General features: G+C 40.1%; 1 protein-coding gene across 6 annotated transcripts in view; it reads left to right on the top strand.

Annotated features, from left to right (window-relative positions):
- Positions 1–491: 491 nt before the first annotated feature.
- Positions 492–24,394, top strand: part of TMCC1 (transmembrane and coiled-coil domain family 1) — a 221,227-nt gene continuing 197,324 nt past the window's right edge. For 2 of the 6 annotated variants that reach the window (XR_003796691.1, XM_029242590.1), the window contains exon 1: positions 492–587. The gene's annotated coding sequence lies outside the window, so the exon portion shown is untranslated. Of the gene's footprint in view, positions 588–1,222; positions 1,303–2,434; positions 2,578–2,967; positions 3,090–24,394 lie in introns of those variants that run through there. The other 4 variants (XM_029242591.1, XM_029242594.1, XM_029242592.1 and 1 more) reach the window with 4 other exon arrangements.

Below are 24,394 nucleotides of genomic sequence, written 5' to 3'. Positions count from 1 at the left end.
CCCTGCCAGCAGCGGCCGAAAACCTGCTGGATCCGAGGAGGAAAGAAGGCCTTACGATTGAAGGTAAGCAGAACAGGTGAGGGATCCGGGGCGGCGGTCAGAAATCCGCTCACACCTGAGCTGCCGTGGCGCTTCGCTCTCAGAAATCGGGGCCAGGCCAGAGGAACTCGGTTCCCAGAGCTTTAGGCGGTGAAGAGCTAACCTGCAGCGAAACAGCCCAGGCGCCCGGGACCGCGTGGGTGGGCGGGGCCACGTCTTTCGGGGCCGTGCCCCCCCTGCAGCGTGCGCGCGCCCGCCACCGCCTCGCGCGTGCGCCGCCTGCCGGGGGCGGAGGTTGTGGGTGGTGGCGGCGGGCGCGCGCGCTCTCGCCTCCTCGCGCCGGTTCGCGCTCCCGTGCTGGGACTGAGGCGGCTGTGGCGACTGCGGCGGCTGCGGAGGCGGCGGCTGAGGCGGCGCGGGGGGAGGGCCGGGAGGGGGGTGGTTGGGGGGGGATGGACCGGGCTCGGCGGCCGCAGCGGCAGGAGCCGGTGCTTGAGCGCGAGCGACGGCGCTGGCGGAGATGCCGGCTGCTCCTCCCCTCCCCGCCGGTGAGTGAGTGCCCCCGCCTCCGACGCTGGCGGCGGCCGCGGCCCCTCACGGCCCCTGTGGCCCGGGAGGGGAGAGTTGTGAGGGGAGCGTGGCCGGGCGGCGCCGCCGACGCGGCCCGGGCCTCCCGCTCGCGGCCTGGCGCGGGTGGGACCCTTGGTCGCCACCGTTCGGGGCTGAAGCCCTGGGCCTAGGGCTCGACCCCCAGCATCCCTCCGGGCCTCTTTCCTCTCCTGGCCCGTTCCGCTGTCATTTTGACCCTGGGGTTTCTCTCCCTTCCCCTTCGCCTCGCCCCCTTCCCAGCACCCCATCCAGGGCCGCGGGGAGGGAGGGACGTGTGAGGAGGTGGGCCGAGGCCCGAAGGACTGTCTGGAAGCTGGCTCTAGGGGGTCGGGGATCCTACGAGCCCTCGCTTGCCCTGGCGTCCCTAGAAGTTGGCCACTGGGGCTTAGCCGTTGCCACCTGAAAGCAGTTTTGCACCTTTTGTTTTGATTTTGAACTTGTCGTTTGAGGGGAGGAGGGAGCCGGCAGTTCTGGGAACGGGGAGAATTGGTGGTGCGCGGTGGCATGCGAGTCTGGGCTGGCTGGGCTTGGTCCCAGGTGCCTTTTATTAACCCTTTTAGGAAGGGGAGAGGGGCTCAGTGAGTTGCACCTTCTCTAAAGGGCCAGAGATCCATTTATAGCTTGCAGACCCCAGCTTTTTCAGCTTAAGCAAAGGTATGTGTAGTGTTTGTCCAGGGGTTGGTTTGGTTCATCCCTAACATTGATGGTGAACATCCCCCAGGTGAATCTGCAGTAGTTTCTTGAAGCAGCCCACTTAAACTGTTGGCTGATTTCCCCCCTCTTCTTTGGTGACACTTTACACATTAGTCTTGGTAGATCTTAGCCAGTGCTTTTGCAGGCAGCCTTTTCATCCTGACTTGTCATAGAGGAAAGGAAGATGAACACACACTTGTCTTAATCCAAAATGGTTGCTGTTAAGTCTGACATACTTATCAGAGGTACCTGTACCATAAGCATCTCTATGAAAGGTCTGAATTCCTAAATTAAAAAGCAGGTAGCTGCTTTAGAATAAAGCAAAACTTTGATTTGTTTATGCCGTCTGACCAGTATCTTACATTTGGAAGTTATTGACTAAACCAAATCCTTGTCTTTGAAGTACCTGTGTATAGAAATTGTTGCAAAGCCTGGAAGGAGAGAACCTTATGAAAATGTTAATGTGTTAATGACAAGATTCCTCCAGGAGGTAGATACATTTTTTTCTCCACTTGTATTAGAAGAGTAAGACTCGGATTATGAGTAGGTGGTAGTTTTACTAGTGTGTAACAAATGATGCTTATGGGTGGGATTTTAATGCAACAATACCTTGTCCTCTACCGACAGAGTTGACTTGTATTTTTTTTGAAATCACACACCCACTCTCTGGCTAGTATAGAAAGATCATAAAGCTGCTTCTGGTCTGTGGGCGGTAACCTTTTAATTTCTGAAGAGTTTTCAGCTGCTTACAGAATAGATTGATGATCAGCAGCATAGGAAGGATTCAGATATTAAAAATTCATTAGCACGTGATCTAGATCTATTAAAATTATGAGTACTTGTTAAGATTTGGCATGGTGTGGCTGCTGTGTACCAGGTATAGGAAATGAGATTTCTCAGAGTATTTGCATCTTATGATAAACAGAAGCACAGTCAGCTGACAGTGTTGTGACACCTTACAGTAGTTGAGAGAATCTTTTATGAGCACAAAAAACCTGTACAATTTGATGAAGAAACCCAATAACCTGGACTAATTGATGACCACCATTACTTTAAGCTCTTTGCTCCCCTCTACTGGAATATTTCCCCTTTTCTTTTGCCTGTCATATATATACAAAACCTATAATGGCTGAAGGCTTAAGTTTGAACTCCTCAGAGTGGTATTTATGGATCACTCATTAATTTATCAGTCAAGTATTTGTTGAGCCCTTATTTTGTTCCAGGATTTTTTTCTGGGTAAGTACTGAGCAACAGTGGGGGGCAGAGTCCCTGCCCTCATGGAGCTTTATTCTGTGTGTGTGAGAATGAGGATAGCAAATAAGCAAATAGAGATAATTTCAGGTAATGCTACAAATCAGTGATTAACAAACTTTTTCTGTAAAAGACCAGAAACTAAATATTTTAGGCTTTATGGGCCATACAGTCTCTGTTGCAGCTACTCAACTGTCTTGTTTTAGTGCAAAAGCAGCCACAGGCAGTACAGTACATGAACGAGTGTGTCTGTGTTCTCATTAAACTTTGGACGTTGAAATTTTAATTTCATACAATTTTCCCGTGTCACAAAATGTTTGAATTCTGCTTTTTGATTTTTTTTCAACCATTTAAAAATGTAAAAACCATTCTTAGCTCATAGGCCATACAGAAACATGGGGCAAGCTGGATTTGGCCTGTGGTCTGGCCCTTTAAAGAAAAAGTTTGCTGACTCCTAATGGGAACCATGAAGAAAATAAAACAAGCTGATGTGACAAGTGAGTGACTGGTGGGGGTGGTGGGGAGGCCTCAATGAGGAGAAGATGTTTGAGCTGTGGCCTAAGAGATGGAAGAGCTTTCCTGGCAGATGAAATAGCAAATACAGGCATCTGCTGATGGAAATGAGCTTCTGTGTTTCCCCAGCATTGGGCTTTTCCACATACCATGTCATTCTTGCCTTGGTGTCTTTCTTCATTTTGTTGTTCTCAGCTAGATTGCCCACCTGTCAGGTTTTAAAAGTCTCCCCATTATAGAATCTAAGATTTGGAAGAGATTTTAGCTTCTTACCCAATTGCTCTCTTCTCAAATGTTCTCAGTGATTTTTCAGCCTCTGTTTGAACACCCTTGATGACAGAAAATTCATTACTTTGAGGTAGCCCGTGCCATTTTTAGATAGCTCTGATTGTTGTTAGAATGTTCTTCTTCATGTTGCAGTAGGAGTCAGCCTCTCTACCTCCTTTCCCTGATGCTGCCTTACAGTGCCCATGGAATAAGCCTGAGATGGGGCTGCACCTCATCCACAGGATTTGTCTCTAAAGTCAGTGCTTGAGACAAAAATTACATAAGATGAAAACTGTACTTGAAAATCCCTTAAATTGTTTAAAAAGCGTAGTGTGCATGTTTTTGCATTTATAATTATTTAGTTCTTAAGCATTTTACAGACTGAGAGCCACTAAGCTTGACTGAAGGAAGGAGCAAGAGGGAGAAAATTATGTAGATATGTAGGCCTTCAAAAAAATTTTGCCTTTTAAGAGCTATCAAATGCTTATCAGAGAGTGGGGGGTGGTGGAGAATTTTAATGTGTTCCTGCTTTCTTGCAGGATTAATTTTACTGTATTTGTACATTGAGGCTGTTAATGTATAAATACAAAACATTAATAAATGTTTATCGATATGTTATGAATATTAAATGAGATAATATGTATGGAAGCACCTGGCACATGGTAAGTGGTCAATAAATGTTTGCAGGATTTGAATCTAAGTTTCTGCTTCATTGGGTTCACATGCACACTGTCCTCTGAAAGTTGTAGAGAAGAACTTGGCCACCTGCTTCCTGTCTTTCCAAATTGGCATTTCCTGTTGTGGCTCTGTAGAGCAGCTGTCACTCTCTTTGTCCTTGAGTGTTGGTCACATTTTACCAGAGGTCAGCTAGTAAGTTAAATGGGCATATGATGTAACTCTGTTAGTTCTGTTACATGACCCTTGAAGTATTTGAACACTGCTCTTATGCCTCTTATTTAAGTCTTCACTTTTCAGGGCTAAATACTTTCATTTCTTTTAGTTTTTCCTTGCTTCTTCACCCTTCTGTTTCTTGTAAGTGTACCAATTTATCATCGTTCTTTTTTACTTTGGTACCCTGAAGTACATTTTAAGGTACAAACTTAAGTTTTACCTCCTTGATGAAGTTTTCCCTTACACTTGTAGACCTTCTCCATATTCCTAAATACTTTTATCTGTATTTCTCAATTTAATATTTTCTTACTTTTGTATTTTATACTTCTTTCATGAGCATGTATCTTACCTCACAATGAGACAACAAGCTTCTTGAGGGCCAAGACCATGTATAAATGTTTACAACTTTATAGAAATAAACTTTAAAAATAAATGTTTTAGGGGCTTCCCTGGTGGCGCAGTGGTTGAGAGTCTGCTTGCCGATGCAGGGGAGACGGGTTCGTGCCCCGGTCCGGGAGGATCCCACATGCCGCGGAGCGGCTGGGCCTGTGAGCCATGGCCGCTGAGCCTGCACGTCTGGAGCCTGTGCTCCCCAACGGGAGAGGCCACAACAGTGAGAGGCCCGCGTACCGCAAAAAAAATTAAAAAATAAAAAATAATAAATGTTTTATTTAGAGCAGTGTTAGATTTAGTGAATTATTGTAGAGATAGTACAGACAGTTCCTGTCTATCCCACACCTGGTTTCCCACACCCAATTATTAACATCTTACATTAGTGTGTTACATATGTCACAATTAATCAATATTGATGCATTGTTACTAAGTCTATACTTTATTCAGAGTTCCACAGTTTTTTCTTTAATGTCCTTTTTTGTGTTCCAGGATCCCATTCAGTATGCCACTTTACATTTAATAGTCATGTCTCCTTAGCTTCTCTTGGTTGAGGCAATATATCAGACTTTCCTTGTTTTTAATGACCTTGGCAATTTTGAAGATAACTGATCAGGTATTTTTGTAGAATGTCTTTCAATTGGACATTTGTCTGATGTTTTTCTAATGGTTAGACTGATGCAATATGATTTTGGAAGGAAGACCACAGAGGTAAAGTGCCATTCTCATCACATATCAAGAGTACATATGACTTATCAGTGTTACTGTTAACCTTCATCACTTAACTTGTGCTAGTGTTTGTTTTCTCCACTGTAAAGCTACCCTTTTGTGCCTCCCCTTCTATACTATACTCTGGAAGAAAGTCACTATGCATAGCCCACACTTGGTGAATGATGAGTTATGCTCTACCTCCTTAAAGGTAGAGTATCTACATCAATATCATTGCTCAAATTGTCCAGCTTTGGCCACTGGGAGCCCTTTCAGTTGGCTCCTGTATCCCTCCCCTTTGTGTGTGAATAATTTCTTTTTGGCAACATAAAATGCTTCAGGCTCATCTTTTATATGTCATTCCTCAGTCGTACAGTCATTTTTCTAAGGAGCTCTAGTTCCTTGTGTTGGAAAGTGGTATTTGAAACCAAGATTTGGGTGCTAGATGTGCTGGTTGCTACCAGAGTGTTGTTGCTTCTAGGCAGTCTGAGTGACAGAGCAAGGAGATGGGTGTATATATTAAGCTGTGTATATACACATATCTATAAATATTTCTGTATGTAGCCATTTGTCTATTAAGCTAAACATGAATTCATACTGATATTTCCAACGCTAATTCCTTACCACATGGATCATTGTAACCTCTTCCACTCCACCAATGAGAAACCTGGCTCCCACCCTCTGGCATCCATTTACTTAATTCTTCAGTTCCAGTATTCACGTGAAGTGGTTTGAGAATTGTTAATCTGTCCCCCTGTGGGAAAACACTTTATCAACTAGAATACAGTGCTTATGGATAGTTCCTTTTGCCTTTAGACTGATAGACTCCACTTATTTCCAGCATTACTTAGGGGTCAGCACCTTATTCCTCCACCCCCAAATAAGGTTGTTTCATATGTGTAATAGATTTAGATTGTTTTATTGCATTCTGCATTCCATGCTGAGATCTCTTTATCTCTCAAATGATTGTTTCAAAATTTGCACACATTAAGGTTTATTCTTTGTGCTTTAAAGTTCTGTGGGTTTTGACAAACTTTAAATATCTTATATTCACCATTACAGTGTCATATAGAGTAGTTTCAGTGCTCTAAAAAACTTGTGCCTCACCTATCCCCCCTCACCAGCCCCTGACAACCAGTGATCCGTGTACTGTCTCTATTCTTTTCTAGAATGTAAGTATATTAAATTTTAAAAAAGTGTTTTTGAAAGATTTTTATGAACACAGCATTTTGTTAAGTAGTGAGAGATACAGGTACTAGATAACTAACACTTAGAAAATACTTCTTTTTTCCTACTGAGGTAAAATTCATGTAACATAAAATTCATCATTTTCACCATTTAAAATGTGTGGTTCAGAGGCTTTTAGTACATTCACAATGTTGTGCAGCCACCACCACCACTGTCTAGATCCAGAGTATTTTCATCATCCCAAAATGAAACCTCGTATCCGTTAAGCAGTTCCTTTCCTCATCCTCTGGCAATCACTAGTCTGATTTTTGTCCCTATTGGTTTGTCTGTTCTGTACATTTCATTTAAATGAAATCATATAACATATAGCCTTTTGTTTCTGGCTTCTTTTACTTAATTTTTAAAAAATTTATTTATTTTTACTATTTATTTTTTGTTGGCTGCGTTGGGTCTTCGTTCCTGTGCACGGGCTCCTCATGGCGGTGGCTTCTCTTGCTGCAGAGCGCGGGCTCTAGACGCGCGGGCTGTAGAGCGCAGGCTCAGTAGTTGTGGTGCACGGGCTTAGTTGCACCGCGACATGCGGGATCTTCCCGGACCGGGGATCAAACCCATGTCCCCTGCATTGACAGGCGGATTCTTAACCACTGCGCCAACAGGGAAGCCCTCTTTTACGTAATGTTTTTAAGGTTCATCTATGTTGTAGCATGTTTCAGTACTTAATGTCTTTCTTATGGCTGAATAATTCATTGTATGGATAGATCACATTTTGTTGAATCATTCATCAGTGATGGACATTTGCATTGTTTTCACTTTTTGGCAATTATGAATAATGCTGTTATGAACATTCGTGTATAAGTTTTTGTTTGAACATACGTTTTAAATTCTCTTGGGTTTATAACTAATAATATTTCTTTTGATAAATTTTATTTTTTTATTAAGAGGATAGTTACCTGATGGCTTACTTGGAGTAAAGTGCTGAAAGAATGCTGCTTTCTCTTGGCATGATATTCATTATGAAATCACATAATTTTCCTTTTGTCTTTACAGAGTAAAGAATGTTGGTCCAGATAGGGTAACAGCAGTAGCTTTCCCCTAGAATTCTGTTAGAGGAATATCCTGAATTATGCTGTGTACCATTTAGTCTTTCTGAGAGTGAGATTCACTCACTGTGAAGTTGGATTATAAGATCTGCCTGTGGTCTCAAGGAATCTGAGTGTATGAATTGTGTTTAACATTTTGTATTCAGAGGGATAGCAGGCAAGATTCCCATTCTGTAGCCTGTTTGGCATCAGTGATTTTACAGAGGTTTTATTCTTACCACATTCCCTCTGAGGTTTGGACTATAATAGAGTGGCATTAAATATTAGTGTTTTCTTTTTCCTATTTAAACACCCAACCCTGAAGCTTTGTTTTGCTGTTACTGCTTTGACACCTTTGCTTTGATAAATTCATTTTCCTCAAGAAGACTTGGCAAATGTTTTCTTCTTTTGCCAATTTGGGGTAACCTGACCAATTTATTGAAAGCTAATATTGTTTTTCAGACTTCTTGAAAGCAAGGAACATTCTTTGCTGTCTTTGTAGCTTCTCTCAAGTGACTCTGGGGTTCCCTGGAGATGATGGAAAATAGATAAATTATATATTAACTGCCATCGTACTTTATTCCAGGGAACTGTCTGTAGGCAGGCCCTTTAAAAGGGTTTGTGTAATAGAACACTGGACTGGAACCAAGAATATTTTAATTTCACTTCTCTAAAAGACTCACTATTACTGGACAAATAACTTGTACCTTGGGGTTTCTTTTTATAAAAAAGATAATATTGACTCTGTAATTTACAGAAATGTGTGATGGGAAATGAGTTCGGTTAATCAAGGTACTTTATTTTGGAAGACAGGCATTTTGGAAGATACGTGTATTACGATATGTGTATCTTGTTAGTGTTAACCCTAACCCTTTAATAATGTAGGTGAATCTGCTATCTCATTGTAATTAAAGCCTTTGTCAAGTACTGTATGTGTATTCTATTTACCATTTCCAGTGCTCTTCATTTTTCTTTGTAGTTATAGATTTCTACCTGGTACATTTTCCTTCTGAAAGACGGACTTCTTTTAACATTTCTTGTGGTGCAGATTTGCTGGCAATGAATCCTTTCATGGATTTTTGTATGTCTGAAGAAGTCTTTAATTTGCCTTGATTTATAGAGGCTGTTTTCGCTGGATATAGAATTCTTGGCTGGCAGTCTTCTTGTTTGTTTGTTTTTTGTTTCAGTACTTTAGAGATGTTGCTTCACTGTCTTCTGGCCTGCATTCTTTCCAATAAGAAGTTGGCTGTCATTCTTGTCTTTATCCCTGTGTACATAATGTGCGATTGTTTTCTTCTGGCTACCTTTCATTCTTCTTTCAATTTTTAAAAATTCCGGTATAACATAAAATTACCATAACATAAAATTTACCATCTTAATCATCTTAAGTACTGTTCAGTGGTATTAAGTACATTTATATCATTTTGTGAACATTACAGCCATCTATCTCCAGAACGCTTTTCATCTTGCAGAACTGAAATGCTATACCTATTAAACAATAACTCCCCATTCCCCCCTCCCTCCAGCCCCTGGCAACTGCCAATCTACTTTCTGTCTTTATGATTTTGAGTACTCTTAGTACTTCATATAAGTGGAATAATATAGTATTTGTCCTTTTGTGACTGGCTTGTTTCATTTAGCATAATGTTGTCAAAGTTCATGCATGTTGTAGCATATGTTGGAATTCCCTTCCTTTTTTAAGACCAAATAATATTCCATTGTAGGTATACACCACTTTTAGCTTATCCATTCATCTGTTGTTTTCACTTGGGTTGTTTTGTTTGTTTGTTTTGTTTTCACTTGGATTGTTCTTTGTTTTGTTTTCACTTGGCTTGTTTTTATGTTTTAGCTATTGTGCTTCATGCTCCTGTGAACAGAGATGTACAGATATCTATTTCAGATCTTGCTTTTAATTCTCTTGAGTTTATACCCAGAAGTGGAATTGCTGGATCATATGGTAATGCTGTGTTTAAATTTTGAAGAATTGCCATACTGTTTTCCATAGCGGCTGTGGAAAGGTGGAATGTTTTACATTCCCACCAACAGTGCATAGGGTCCCAGTTTCTCCACATCCTTGCCAACATTGTTATTTTCTGTTTTTGTTTGTTTGTTTGGTTTGTTTTGGGATAGTAGCCATCCTAATGAGTATGAGGTGGTATCTCATTGTGGTTTTGATTTGTGTTTTCTTTTTTTTTTTCTTTTGCGGTATGCAGGCCTCTCACCGTTGTGGCCTCTCCCGTTGGGGAGCACAGGCTCTGGACGTGCAGGCCCAGCGGCCATGGCTCACGGGCCTAGCCGCTCCACGGCATGTGGGACCTTCCCAGACCGGGGCACGAACCCGTGTCCCCTGCATCGGCAGGCGGACTTTCAACCACTGCGCCACCAGGGAAGCCCTGATTTGTGTTTTCTTGATAAGTTATGTTGAGCATCATTCATGTGCGAATTGGCCATTCATATATTTTTGGATAAATGTCTTTTTCAAGTCCTTTGCCCATTTTGAATTGGATTTTTTTTTATGATCATTGATTTGTAGGCGTTCTTTCTATATTCTGGATATTAATTACTTATCAGATATATGATTTTCAAATGTTTTCTCCCATTTTGTATTCCTCTACCTGCTTTTAAGATTTTTTCCCCTGTATCTCTGATTTTAAGCATTTTGACTTTGGTTATTCCTTGTTGGAATTTTCATTTTCTTCATGTTTCTTGTGCTTGGTGTTTATTGAGCTTCTTGGCTCTGTGGGTATATGGTCTTCATCAAATTTGGCAAATTTTTGTATATTATTTTTTCAAACTTCCTCCACTCCCAAGATTCTAATTATACATATATTATTAGGCTCCTTGAGTTTGTCCCATAGGTCACTGATGCTCTGCTCTTTTTCTGTCTTCTTGTATTCCAGGTTTCATTTTGGATAGTTGCTGTTGTTATGTCTTTACATTCACTAATCCTTTCTAATGCATCGTCCCTATCTTCTGTTAATGCCATTCAATGTACAGTTGACCCTTGAGCAGTGCAGGAGTTAATCCACATATAATTTATAGTTGGCCCTCTGTATCTAAGGTTCCTGTGCATCCTCGGATTTGACCAGCCGTGAACTGCGTAGTACTGTAATATTTACCATCAAAAAATATCCATGTATGAGTGGACCTGTACAGTTGAAATCCATGTTGGTCAAGGGTCAATTGTATTTCATTTCCGCCTTCTATATATTCTATAATTTGTAGTGTGATAGAAATGTGGTGATATGGCAGGTATTAGGAAACACTACCTTAATTTGCTGCCAAAATATAACAAATTCTGTAAGATACCTAACAGGGGTACACAAAATCACCCTATGTGTTAAATTAACTTTGATGTCCCTCAGTTTCCACATTAACTTTGCTTTTCTGTGAGACCTAAATATGTATTTTTTGCATGATTATTCTGTATTTTTTGCTGACATAGACATCTGCATTGGTAGTTCTACAGTATTTGTTTTATAAGGCACTAGAGTGCTTTGGTGTTTTTGGCAATATTATTTGCCTATGTTTGGTTGTATGATATGACCATCATCTTGCAATAAAAAACATGAAATAGATTTCTATATTTTCTTTATTGCTTATTTATTATTAATCAGAGAGCTGGATTGCTGCTGTCATTGATAACCCCAGTCTGACTGGGCTAGGTCACTTGTGTTAACCTCCACGTGATCTTCTGATGTTCACTATATCAACCTGAAAAATGTTGCAGAGTAACAACTGGTAATTGTTTGCTAGCCAGACGTTTGCATTCAGTAGTATTTTTTTCTCTTCTAGCTCCTCTGTTCCAACAGGTATTACTCTCTTGAGAGTAATAGACTCTTAAGACTCTCTTCTAGCTCCTCTGTTCCAGCAGGTATTACTCTCTTTACTCGACAGCACTTTATTAAGATGCTGACAGTTGGTGAACAGCTGATCTTGAGCATAAGATTTAGAAGACAGTCTCCATCTTCCCAGATTAAATTTCTTATTATATGGATCTTCTACTTCTCTTTTTATTTATTTATTTATTTTTTGTGGTACACGGGCCTGTCACTGTTGTGGCCTCTCCCGTTGCGGAGCACAGGCTCCGGACGCGCAGGCTCAGCGGCCATGGCTCACGGGCCTAGCCGCTCCGCGGCATGTGGGCTCTTCCCGGACCGGGGCACGAACCCGTGTCCCCTGCATCGGCAGGCGGACTCTCAACCACTGCGCCACCAGGGAAGCCCTTCTCTGTCTTTTTTAAAAATAAATTTTTGGGAAACATTGGATTACAACTGTTGATCCTCATCTATGCAAAGAAAAGAAAGCCATTGTGCTGGGATTTTGAGGAGGTATGTCTTTTTTCTTCTGTTGCAAAATTGCATCACTTAGGCACTCAGCAGTATGACATCATATTATAACGCTGACTCTTTCCCCAGTAGAACTCAGTTCTCATTTATTCCATCTTACTTTCTCCTATTCTTCCTTTTTTCTAGCAGTAATCATAGCTCAGTAATAACTTTATTTTTGTTTGGCTGCGCCGCGAGGCATGCGGGATCTTATTTCCTTGGGATTGAACCTTTGCCCCCGCAGTGGAAGTACAGAGTCTTACACACTGGACCACCAGGGAAGTCCCAGGAATAACTTTCTTGATGTGAAATATAACAAGCTCCTTTCTTTTTTTTTTTTTTTTTTGCCGTACGCGGGCCTCTCACTGTTGTGACCTCTCCCGTTGCGGAGCACAGGCTCCGGATGCGCAGGCTCAGCGGCCATGGCTCACGGGCCTATCCGCTCCGCGGCACGTGGGATCTTCCCGGACTGGGGCATGAACCCGTGTCCCCTGCATCAGCCACTGCGCCACCAGGGAAGCCCCTCATTTCTTATATTCTTGGTGAATGTCATTGGACTCTGGGTTAACCTTATAAAGTAACAGGAAGAAGCAGTCCGAATCCTTATTCCTCAACTTGAGGTTGTGACTTTGAGGAGTTTGTTTGCTCCCATTCTGCATAGGCACTGGTTGGTTTGGGAAAGCTCACTGTCTTCAGCATAATATATGGCTATATGATTTTATAGTCTCGTTCAGTATCATTTGCAAGAGGAGGTGTGATATTGTAGAGTTTTGAACTAAATATTGAGAGACTTCAGTCCCAGTTTTGACATTATTATGGCCGTACTTTGAGAGTTAAAGAGTGTTTGTTTTCTCATCTCTAAAATGTGTTATCGGTGCTTGCTTTACACAAACCTTATTGGATTGTTGAGGATCAGATGAAAAAATTTGGAAGACTGTTTTATCAATATAAAGGATTGTTATTGCATTGAGAGAGCTGTAGGCATATCTGTTTTATTTTCACTCAAAGACTCAGTTTTTATTTCTGCAAACTTTTTGATGGTACAGCCCAGTCATGAATCAGATTTTTTTGTAGTTTCTTTTTTTTTTACATCTTTATTGGAGTATAATTGCTTTACAATGGTGTGTTAGTTTCTGCTTTATAACAAAGTGAATCAGTTATACATATACATATGTTCCCATATCTCTTCCCTCTTGCGTCTCCCTCCCTCCCACCCTCCCTATCCCACCCCTCTAGGTGGTCACAAAGCACCGAGCTGATCTCTCTGTGCTATGCGGCTGCTTCCCACTAGCTATCTACCTTACGTTTGGTAGTGTATATATGTCCATGCCACTCTCTCGCTTTGTCGCAGCTTACCCCTCCCCCTCCCCATATCCTCAAGTCCATTCTCTAGTAGGTCTGTGTCTTTATTCCTGTTTTACCCCTAGGTTCTTCATGACATATTTTTTTTCCTAAATTCCATATATATGTGTTAGCATACGGTATTTGTCTTTCTCTTTCTGACTTACTTCACTCTGTATAACAGACTCTAGGTCCATCCACCTCATTACAAATAGCTCAATTTCATTTCTTTTTATGGCTGAGTAATATTCCATGTATATATGTGCCACAACTTCTTTATCCATTCATCCGATAATGGACACTTAGGTTGTATGAATCAGATTTTTAAATCTCCATATTTAATCATGGTTGGACATTAGTGTTTATAGTGCCTAATTATATAGTAGGTGCTCATTATATTATAAAAAGTGGATCTGTGTAATGTAATGCTGAGAAAATGTTGGTTTGTATGGTAAGGAACCATTTTACAAGATCTTTTGGGTAGTGTTTTGAAGAGAGACCTCATTTGTTTATTTTATGTCTTAAAAATATTTATTGAGTGCTTACTGTGTTCTAGGCACTGGGGAAGAAAACTGACAAAAATCTCTGCCTTTATAGAGCTTATTTTATATGTTATATGGGGAGATAGAATAAACAAAATAAATAAGTAAAAATGTAGTTTTTTTAACCTATGATGACAAGTTCTGATGAGAAAAGTAAAAGTGGGAAAGAGGAATAGGGCTTATTGAGGGGAGGGATTTAGTGGTCACAGACAGCCTTACAGAGAAGGTCACATTTGAGTCAAGTCTCGAAAGAGGTGAGAGAGAAATGCAGAAATATGAGAAGAGCATTCCAGGCATAGCAAATGGCAAGTGTAAAGGTCCTGAGACACAAGCTTGCATGAGGAATGGCAAGGGTTGGGGACGGTAGGTTCTTATCTTATGGTGCCTTATGGAAGTGCTTTTCAAACTTTAATTGCCCGTAAATTACCTAGGGTGTTCTTGTTAAACTTCAGATTCTGATTTTTTAGGTCTGAGGTGGGGCCCATTTCTAAGCTTCCAGTTGTTGCTGGTCCTGTTGGTCCTTCTAAGACTTTAGCTTTTTTTTAAAAATAACTTTATTTATTTATTTATGGCTGCGTTGGGTCTTCATTGCTGTGCACAGGCTTTCTCTAGTTGTGGCGAGTGGGGGCTGCTTTTCTTTGCGGTGCATGGGCTTCTCATTGCAGTGGCTTCTCTTGTTGCAGAGCACAGGCTCTAGGCGCGCGGGCTTCAGTAATTGTGGCTTGCAGACTCTAGAGCGCAGGCTCAGTAGTTGTGGCACACGGGCTTAGTTGCTCCACGGCATGTGGGATCTTCCCGGAACAGGGGTCAAACTTGTGTCCCCTGCATTGGCAGGTGGATTCTTAACCACTGCACCACCAGGGGAGCCCAAGACTTTAGCTTTTATGTTGAGTGAAGTAAGCCTTTGGAGGATTTTGGGCGGTGGTATGACATGATCTGACTTCCATTTTGACATTGTCACTACTCTGGCCCTTTTCTTTTTTTAAGTAAAGTGTATTTTTTCTTTAAATTTTATTTATTCATTTTTGGCTGTGTTAGGTCTTCGTTGCCATGCGCGGGCTTTCTCTAGTTGGCGGCGAGTGGGGGCTGCTCTTTGTTGCAGTGCGCGGGCTTCTCATTGCGGTGGCTTCTTTCGTTGTGGAGCACAGGCTCTAGGTGCGCGGGCTCAGTAGTTGTGGTGCACAGGCTTAGTTGCTCCGCGGCACGTGGGATCTTCCCGGACCAGGGATCGAACCCGTGTTCCCTACATTAGCAGGCAGATTCTGAAACACTGTGCCACCAGGGAAGCCCCTGACCCACTTTTTAAATTCTTTTTTTTTCTTGCATAATGTAAGTCTAAAAGCAATTTTAATTTTTTTATTTCAAACATTTTTTGAATAGAAATACTCAAATGTTGCAACAATTTAGGAATGAAAAAAAATGTCCCTTTAATCTCTGATGGCCAACCCCCAGTTCTTCTCCTTAGAAGCGACCATTTATTTTTTTACCAGTTTTTTGTATATCCTTCCAGAGATATTTTACATGCATGTTTGTATATGTATTTATTTATATCTCACCTTTTAAAAATTCACATGGAGCCCTACTATTCCAACAGTTCCATTTTTGTGTGCAGAGCTTTTTTCTCATAAAATATATCACGACTTAAAAACTTGTCATTTTTTTAACAGCTGCATAGTGTTCCATGTCATGTATTTACTATAATTTTATTTCTTTCAGTTTCCCATGTGCCCAACATTAAGACAACCAGGACTAGTCTGAGACCACTAGCAAGTCTTGGCCCCAAATCTGCTACTTTATTTCCACAAGTATTTAAGCTCCATTAGTTTCCATGGATAGACATGAAGTGTATCATTTAGGATACATTCAGTTGTAAAAGTAACGGAATATCTAACACTGACTTAAACAGTAAAAAGTTTAAATTGTCTGATATAAACAGAAGTAAGGAGATAGGTGGCTCAGGGCTAGTTCAATAGTTTGGTAATACTTAGGACCCACATTTTTCCAGTCATTAACTCAGTTAATCCTCAGTAGGTTGGCTTTTCCATTTTCCCGTGTAGCCTCATGGTTGTAGGATGGCCACCTCAGCTCTAAGCAGTACAACTAGCTGCAGTTAAAGAAAGGGAATGGAGGACAAAATATTTTTCTCCTGGGAAGACTGTCATTTTATTTATTAATTTTTTATACTTATTTATTTAATTTTGGCTGTGTTGGGTCTTTGTTGCTGCACTCAGGCTTTCTCTAGGTGTGGCAAGAAGGGGCTACTCTTTGTTGTGGTGTGCAGGCTTCTCATTGCAGTGGCATCTCTTGTTGCAGAGCACGGGCTCTAGGTGTGCGGGCTTCAGTAGTTGCAGCACACGGCCTCAGTAGTTGTGGGTCGCGGGCTCTAGAGCGCAGGCTCAGTAGTTGTGGTGCACGGGCTTAGTTGCTCTGCGGCATGTGGGATCCTCCCGGACCAGGGCTCGAACCCGTGTCCCCTGCGTTGGCAGGCAGATTCTTAATCACTGCGCCACCAGAGGAGTCCAAGACTGTCATTTTAAATGGGAAGGAAATAATTCCCAGAAGTCTCTTAAACAGTGTTTCATGAATTTTAGTGTGTGTAAGACTTACCTAGGGAGCTTGTTAAAATATGAATTCCTGGGATCCACTGACAGAGATTCTGAAATCTGTAGGTTTAGAGTGGGGCCTGAGAATTTGTATTTCTAATGAGGTCCCATGTGATGCTGATGCTGTGGATCAGCAAACCATAGTTTGAGTAGCACTTCTGTGTACGCCATCTTCTTACATTTCAGTGAGGGTCATGTTGCTGCCCCTGACCTCCAGCGTGTTTTGGAAAGTGATTATCTGGCAAAGAGAATGTGATAGCCATAGTTGGCTTCAGCCAATTAGGAGTCATCTTTTGGGGTTGGGCAAATAACCACCCTGAAGAAAATTTGAGTTCTGATTAAGGAGGTAGAAGGGAAAAATGGATGTTGGGTGGACCGCTAACGGTGTCTAGCACTTTTTCTATTACAAATAATGCTGTGCTGAATATCCATGTTCCAAAGAAAAGATAGGTGTAATTAAATTTTTAATAGATATTTCCACATTGTACTCTAAAGAGTTGGAATCAGTTTACATTCCCATCAGCAATCTATAAGAGTGCTTGTTTCCCCACACTGCTTACAAATTAGATGTGTTATCAATATCAGACATTTTGATCTTACCACTCAGGTAAAAAATAGTATCACATTATATTGATAGATTTAATTTACATTGCCCTTTTTGAGGGGAGAGGTTGAAGATCTTTTCATCTATATAATAATCATTTGTATTTCCTTTTCTGTGAACTGGCTGTTCATGTTAGACTTTGGTTCTTTTTTCTTTTTTAAAAAATATTTATTTATTTATTTATTTATTTTGGCTGTGCTGGGTCTTAGTTGTGGCAAGCGGGATCTTAGTTGCAGCATGTGATCTCTTTAGTTGCGGCATGCATGTGGGATCTACTTCCCCAACCAGGGATCAAACCCGGGCCCCCTGCATTGAGAGCACGGAGTCTTATGCCCTGGGCCACCAGGGAAATCCCGGTTCTTTTTTCATTGATTAATTGATTTTTTTTCCCTTATGAATTTGTAGGAGCCATTTTTTGTAATGAAATCAGCCTATTACTATGTATTGCAAATATCTTTTCCTGGTTTGTCTTTTAAACTGAATTTGCTTATTTATTTTGTTACAAAGCACAGTGATTACACAGGATTGTAAGTTCTGCTTTTGCCAACCTATATGGATTTGGATTTGAATATAGTGCTATAACACGCATGGTTACCAAAAATTTTGTAAATGATGCTAAAACTCTGAGGGTTATCTAATATGTTGCATCAAAGAAAATCAAGGTGATCTAAGCAGGATGAAGTATGAAAGTGGCAAGATAGGTGTGATAGAAATGGAAGGTCCTACTCTTTAACAGAAATGATCTGGCTCCAAATAGTTTGTTTTTCATTTGAAAGCCACCATAATCTATAAAGTAGTTGTATGATGTAGCTGTGAAAAGAGGCTAACATTGATGAACATTTATAGATGTAGTGTTAGATTAAAAGAAGTAATAGTCCCTTTGTTTTTGTACTGTCAGATTATGTCTTGAGTATTGTGTCCACCTATGGATCCTACACTTCAGTGGGACAATGATAATCTAAATTGTCCAGATTAAAGTGAACAGAATGCTACTGAGAGCTCTAGCTACCTTTATCTAGTGAAGAACAGTGGAAGAGTCAGGAGCTATTTTGCTGTAGAAGATAACACTTGGAAACTTAACTATCTAAGTATATTTGTAGAGTTTTAAGCAAGAGGGAGCAGACTGCTCTTCTGTATTGCTCCAGAGGACAGACATCAGGTAGAAGCTACACCAGTGGAGGTGAATTTCATCCTGCTGTGGGGAAGACCTTTCAAACATAAGATCTGTCCAACAATGGAATAACTAAATTATGAGGTCTCTGTCATTAGACATATTCAGATGTAGGCTGGATGCTTGTCTTCTGGAGATAATATGAGAGGAGTTCCTGCAAGAGTTTGGACTGCATGGTTTTTCTCATCCCTCAGAGCTCTTAAGATTTTCTAATTTCAAATGGTCTCTTTCCTTAGTGCTAATATCGGTAATGATGAGAAAGTAATAAAAAGTCTTACTGACTTAGTTCCCTAATAAGGGGAAGAAAAAAAAAATGAAATGTTTGCCAACCAGCAAGAGAGTACAGTTTAAAAAGGCAGTTTTTTAAAAAGTGTGTAAAGTAGAATACTAGATCTGTACATGGAATTTCATTTTTACTTTATAATTATTTTTTCAACAGAGCATCTCTTAAGACTAGTCTTTCAAGGGCATAATTTGGGACATGTTATCCTCAAGGATTGTTAGAGAGTTTATAATTTTACTCTGCATAATAAAAAGTAAAGGCTGCTATAGTGTAGAAGAAGGCAGGGATGTGTGTGTTAAAACTAGATTTCGTCCCCATCTCTGCCACTTGCTGTGTACAGTGTGAAATTTAACGATGAGATTTAATTTTCTTATCTGCTATTGGGGGCCATGTCTACCTTTCAGAATTGTATACACTGGAAATAATTTATCCTAAGTTTAATGCCTGGTACAAAGCACATAGATGGCATAAAATTACTGCTAATTATTATTAGTAGCAACTATTCTGACAACATTGCTTAAATTTGTGGGTTTTCTGTTCATGTGTGTACAGCAAGGTAAGCTGGGAGATTATATCAACAAATCCAGTTGTATCTTCAAGCTTTACAAATATAGACTAGGAATTAACTACTTTTGTGTGGGTTTTTCCATACCACAACCATTTGTTCAATTCTGTGACACCAACTGAGTGTCCAGCTATTCAATTCTGACCCTGTCTACCTGGAGTTAGTGTCAGATCCATAAGTTAAAAGTCTCAGTTCCATAAGACTGCCCCCAATGTAGACACTAGTTGTAAGCCCTGGGCCACCTGTACTCCTTTCTGACTTTGCTGCAAATTCTAGGGTTCCCATGACCCCCTCCTCAGGTTCAATAATTTGCTGGGATGACTCACAAAACTCAGAAAAACCACTTTACTTACATTTACAGGTTTATTATAAAGGATACAACTCAGAAACAGCCAAATATAAGAGATGTATAGGGCCGGTATGGGGAGCTTCCGTGCCCTCTGAAGGTGCATCACCCTCCCAGTTCCTTGATGTGTTCACCCATCCACAAGCTCCCTGAACCCCATTGTTTAGGGGGTCTTGTGGAGTTTCCATCACCTGGGAATGATAGATTAAATCATTGGCATTGGTGGCTAACTCAGTGTCCAGTCTCTCTCCCTTCCACAGATTGGGGTCAGGGTCTGAAAGTTCCAAACCTGTAATCACAGGGATAGTTCCTGTGGCAACCAGCTTCTATCTGGAAGCTATCTAGGGTTCCCGCCAAGAGTCGTCTTGTTAGCATAAACTCAGGTATGGTTGAAACAGACTTGTTTTGGATAACAAAAGACACTGCTGTAACTCAGGAAATTCCAAGACTTTCAGGAGCTCTGTGTCAGGAACTGGAGACAAAGACCAAATATGTATTTCTTATCATAGTACGATTTCAATCGTAGTACGATTACATAAAACTAGATTTTGTTTTTAGAGTAGAGGGCTGAGTTTCAGAACATCAGTATTGAATTATCTCTAGGTCATTGATATGTTTCTTTATTGGGCCATGGAGCCACCGTTTTGATTCTTGGTAATATAAATAACATTTGTTTCGAGATCCTTAGATGAAAGGTGCCATTGAAACAGCTAAATGTCATTTTCCGGAGGGTCTTTATCAAATTCCAGTATCAGTTCTTTTTCTGCCTAGACTTTTGTCCTCAGATGGCTGTACTCTAATCCTGTGACAGAGCTAATTCTTTAGTGTGATAAAAACAGATCATTTTTCTGACAGGAATAAGGCTCATTTTTCTTAGACTATTGGGTCATGAAATTTGGGTAGAGATGTCTTTTGATGGTTTTAATCTTTTTAGTGGTAAACAGCATGTGAACTTTCGTAGCCAGGAAGGAAGGGTAAATTGTTTGAGTTCCAAATTCGTTCCTACTTTAAAGGTTTTTTTCCCCTCTGTCTGCTTATTTTAATATGCTTGGCCTTGTCCTTATACAGAAATTTGCTTAGAGAGAATGTAACCCTTAAATGTTTTTGAACGTGTCCAGGAGGTATCTTGATATACAGTAGTGGACAGTGGTCTAACACAGTGCCTAGCAGAGTTCGCCACAGGTATTAGGCACTCAGTATACACCTGTTGCTCTTCCAGGAGTTAGAAGCCTCAGTTCTACCTTTGCTACCAACTACCTGTGTAAACTAAGTAGAATATCATTTTTTATCTTTAAAATCATTAGAATCCTTTCTAGCTCTGATTCTGCGACTCAGTTTATTCTTAACCTTATTTTTAAAAATTTAGTTTCAGTATGGCCTTGAAGTCAGTTTCTTGAAAACAAGCAAACACAGAATTACCAGATAGGCTGAACTGGGAAGTGTGAAATTACACACCCTCTGTGGTTTCACATATTTGCTTGGCCACATGTTATTTCTTTAGTAGAGTTACCTTAGATTTTCTACTCATACTCAGTTGGGACTAGGTATTTATCAATAACTAGATTTTTTTTAGCACCTATCCAAAGAGGATGGAATGGGAGCTTCGTAAAATGACTGATCATTTTTCCAGTCATATAGAACCCTAAATGGTGCTGTGTGCAGTGTAGTTCGGGTTCAGATGAATACTATTTAAGCTTTTTTTATTATTTTTTTATTTTTTAAATTGTTTTCTTAAGATAGGTTTAGAAAAATCTAGCCAGTTGACCAAACTTTTTAAAGAATTGCAGAAATTTTTCCCATGTTTAAATATGTCATGTTTTGGACAATGGATATAAGTGTACTGAAGAAGTGTAGTATTATGATTGTCAGATTTCTAATCTGATTTTATTGAGAGTTTGCTTAATTTCTTTTTTTATATATATAGCAAGTTCTTATTAGTCATCAGTTTTATACACATCAGTGTATACATGTCAATCCCAATCGCCCAATTCATCACACCCCCACCCCCACCCCCACCCCCACCCCCGTGCCGCTTTCCCCACTGGGTGTCCATACGTTTGTTCTCTACATCTGTGTCTCAATTTCTGCCCTGCAAACCGGTTCACCTGTACCATTTTTCTAGGTTCCACACATATGCGTTAATATACAATATTTTTTTTCTCTTTCTGACTTCACTCAGTATGAGAGTCTCTAGATCCATCCACATCTCAACAAATGACCCAGTTGCGTTCCTTTTTATGGCTGAGTAATATTCCATTGTATATCTTTACCACATCTTCTTTATCCATTCGTCTGTTGATGGGCATTTAGGTTGCTTCCATGACCTGGCTATTGTAAATAGTGCTGCAGTGAACATTGGGGTGCATGTGTCTTTTTGAATTATGGTTTTCTCTGGGTATATGCCCAGTAGTGGGATTGCTGGATCATATGGTAATTCTATTTTTAGTTTTTTAAGGAACCTCCATACTGTTCTCCATAGTGGCTGTATCAATTTACATTCCCACCAACAGTGCAAGAGGGTTCCCTTTTCTCCACACCCTCTCAAGCATTTGTCATTTGTAGATTTTCTGATGATGCCCATTCTGACTGGTGTGAGGTGATACCTCATTGTAGTTTTGATTTGCATTTCTCTAATAATTAGTGATGTTGAGCAGCTTTTCTTGTGCTTCTTGGCCATCTGTATGTCTTCTTTGGAGAAATGTCTGCTTAGGTCTTCTGCCCATTTTTGGATTGGGTTGTTTGTTTTTTTGATATTGAGCTGCATGAGCTGTTTATATATTTTGGAGATTAGTCCTTTGTCCGTTGATTCATTTGCAAATATTTTCTCCCATTCTGAAAGTTGTCTTTTCGTCTTGTTTATAGTTTCCTTTGCTGTGCAAAAGCTTTGAAGTTTCATTAGGTCCCATTTGTTTATTTTTGTTTTATTTTCCATTACTCTACGAGATGGATCAAAAAAGATCTTGCTGTGATTTATGTCAGAGTGTTCTTCCAGTGTTTTCCTCTAAGAGTTTTATAGTGTCCGGTCTTACATTTAGGTCTCTAATCCATTTTGAGTTTATTTTTGTGTATGGTGTTAGGGCATGTTCTAATTTCATTCTTTTACATGTAGCTGTCCAGTTTTCCCAGCACCACTTATTGAAGAGACTGTCTTTTCTCCATTGTATATCCTTGCCTCCTTTGTCATAGATTAGTTGACCATAGGTGCGTGGGCTTATCTCTGGGCTTTCTATCCTGTTCCATTGATCTATATTTCTGTTTTTGTGCCAGTACCATATTGTCTTGATTACTGTAGCTTTGTAGTATAGTCTGAAGTCACAGAGCCTGATTCCTCCCACTCCATTTTTTTCCCTCAAGACTTCTTTGGCTATTCAGGGTCTCTTGTGTCTCCATACAAATTTTAAGATTTTTTGTTCTAGTTCCGTAAAAAATCCCATTGGTGATTTGATAGGGGTTGCGTTGAATCTGTAGATTGCTTTGGGTAGTATAGTCATTTTCACAATATTGATTCTTCCAATCCAAGAACATGGTATATCTCTCCATCTGTTGGTATCATCTTTAATTTCTTTCATCAGTGTCTTATAGTTTTCTGCATAGAGGTCTTTTGTCTCCCTAGGTAGGTTTATTCCTAGGTATTTTATTCTTTTTGTTGCAGTGGTAATTGGGAGTGTTTCCTTAATTTCTCTTTCAGATTTTTCATCATTAGTGTATAGGAATGCAAGAGATTTCTGTGCATTAATTTTGTATCCTTCAACTTTACCAAATTCATTGATTAGCTCTAGTAGTTTTCAGGGGCATCTTTAGGATTATCTATGTATAGTATCATGTCATCTGCAAACAGTGACAGTTTTACTTCTTCTTTTCCAATTTGTATTCCTTTTATTTCTTTTTCTTCTCTGATTGCCGTGGCTAGGACTTCCAAAACTATGTTGAATAATAGTGGTGAGAGTGGACATCCTTGTCTTGTTCCTGATCTTAGAGGAAATGCTTTCAGTTTTTCACCATTGAGAATGATGTTTGCTGTGAGTTTGTCATATATTGCTTTTATTATGTTGAGGTAGGTTCCTTCTATGCCCACTTTCTGGAGAGTTTTTATCATAAATGGGTGTTGAATTTTGTCAAAAGCTTTTTCTGCATCTATTGAGATGATCATATGCTTTTTCTTTTTCAGTTTGTTCATATGGTGTATCACATTGATTGATTTGCATATATTGAAGAATCCTTGCATCCCTGGGATAAATCCCACTTGGTCATGGTGTATGATCCTTTTAATGTGTTGTTGGATTCTGTTTGCTAGTATTTTGTTGAGGATTTTTGCATCTGTATTCATCAGTGATATTGGTCTGTAATTTTCTTTTTTTGTAGTACCTTTGTCTGGTTTTGGTATCAGGGTGATGGTGGCCTCATAGAATGAGTTTGGGAGTGTTCCTTCCTCAGCAGTTTTTTGGAAGAGTTTGAGAAGGATGGCTATTAGCCCTTCTCTAAATGTTTGACACTGTGAAGCCATCTGGTCCTGACTTTTGTTTGTTGGAAAATTTTTAATCACAGTTTCAATTTCATTACTTGTGATTGGTCTGTTCATATTTCGTATTTCTTCCTGGTTCAGTCTTGGAATGTTATACCCTCCTAAGAATTTGTCCGTTTCTTCCAGGTTGTCCATTTTATTGGCATAGAGTTGCTGTAGTAGTCTGTTAGGATGCTTTTTATTCCTGCTGTGTGTTGTAACTTCTCCTTTTTCGTTTCTAATTTTATTGATTTGAGTCCTCTCCCTCTTTTTCTTGATGAGTCTGGCTAATGGTTTTTCAATTTTGTTTATCTTCTCAAAGAACCAGCTTTTAGTTTTATTGATCTTTGCTATTGTTTTCTTTGTTTCTATTTCATTTATTTCTGCTCTGATCTTTATGATTTCTTTCCTTCTGCTAACTTTGGGTTTTGTTCTTCTTTCTCTAGTTCCTTTAGGTGTAAGTTTAGATTGTTCATTTGAGA

This window comes from Monodon monoceros, unplaced genomic scaffold (assembly GCF_005190385.1).
Source record: "Monodon monoceros isolate NGI ecotype Baffin Bay Population unplaced genomic scaffold, NGI_Narwhal_1 Super_Scaffold_3, whole genome shotgun sequence".
In the NCBI taxonomy this organism is placed as follows: Eukaryota; Metazoa; Chordata; class Mammalia; order Artiodactyla; family Monodontidae; genus Monodon; species Monodon monoceros.
The sequence above is the reverse complement of the archived record's forward strand: the minus strand, read 5'-3'. Positions and strand labels throughout refer to the sequence as shown.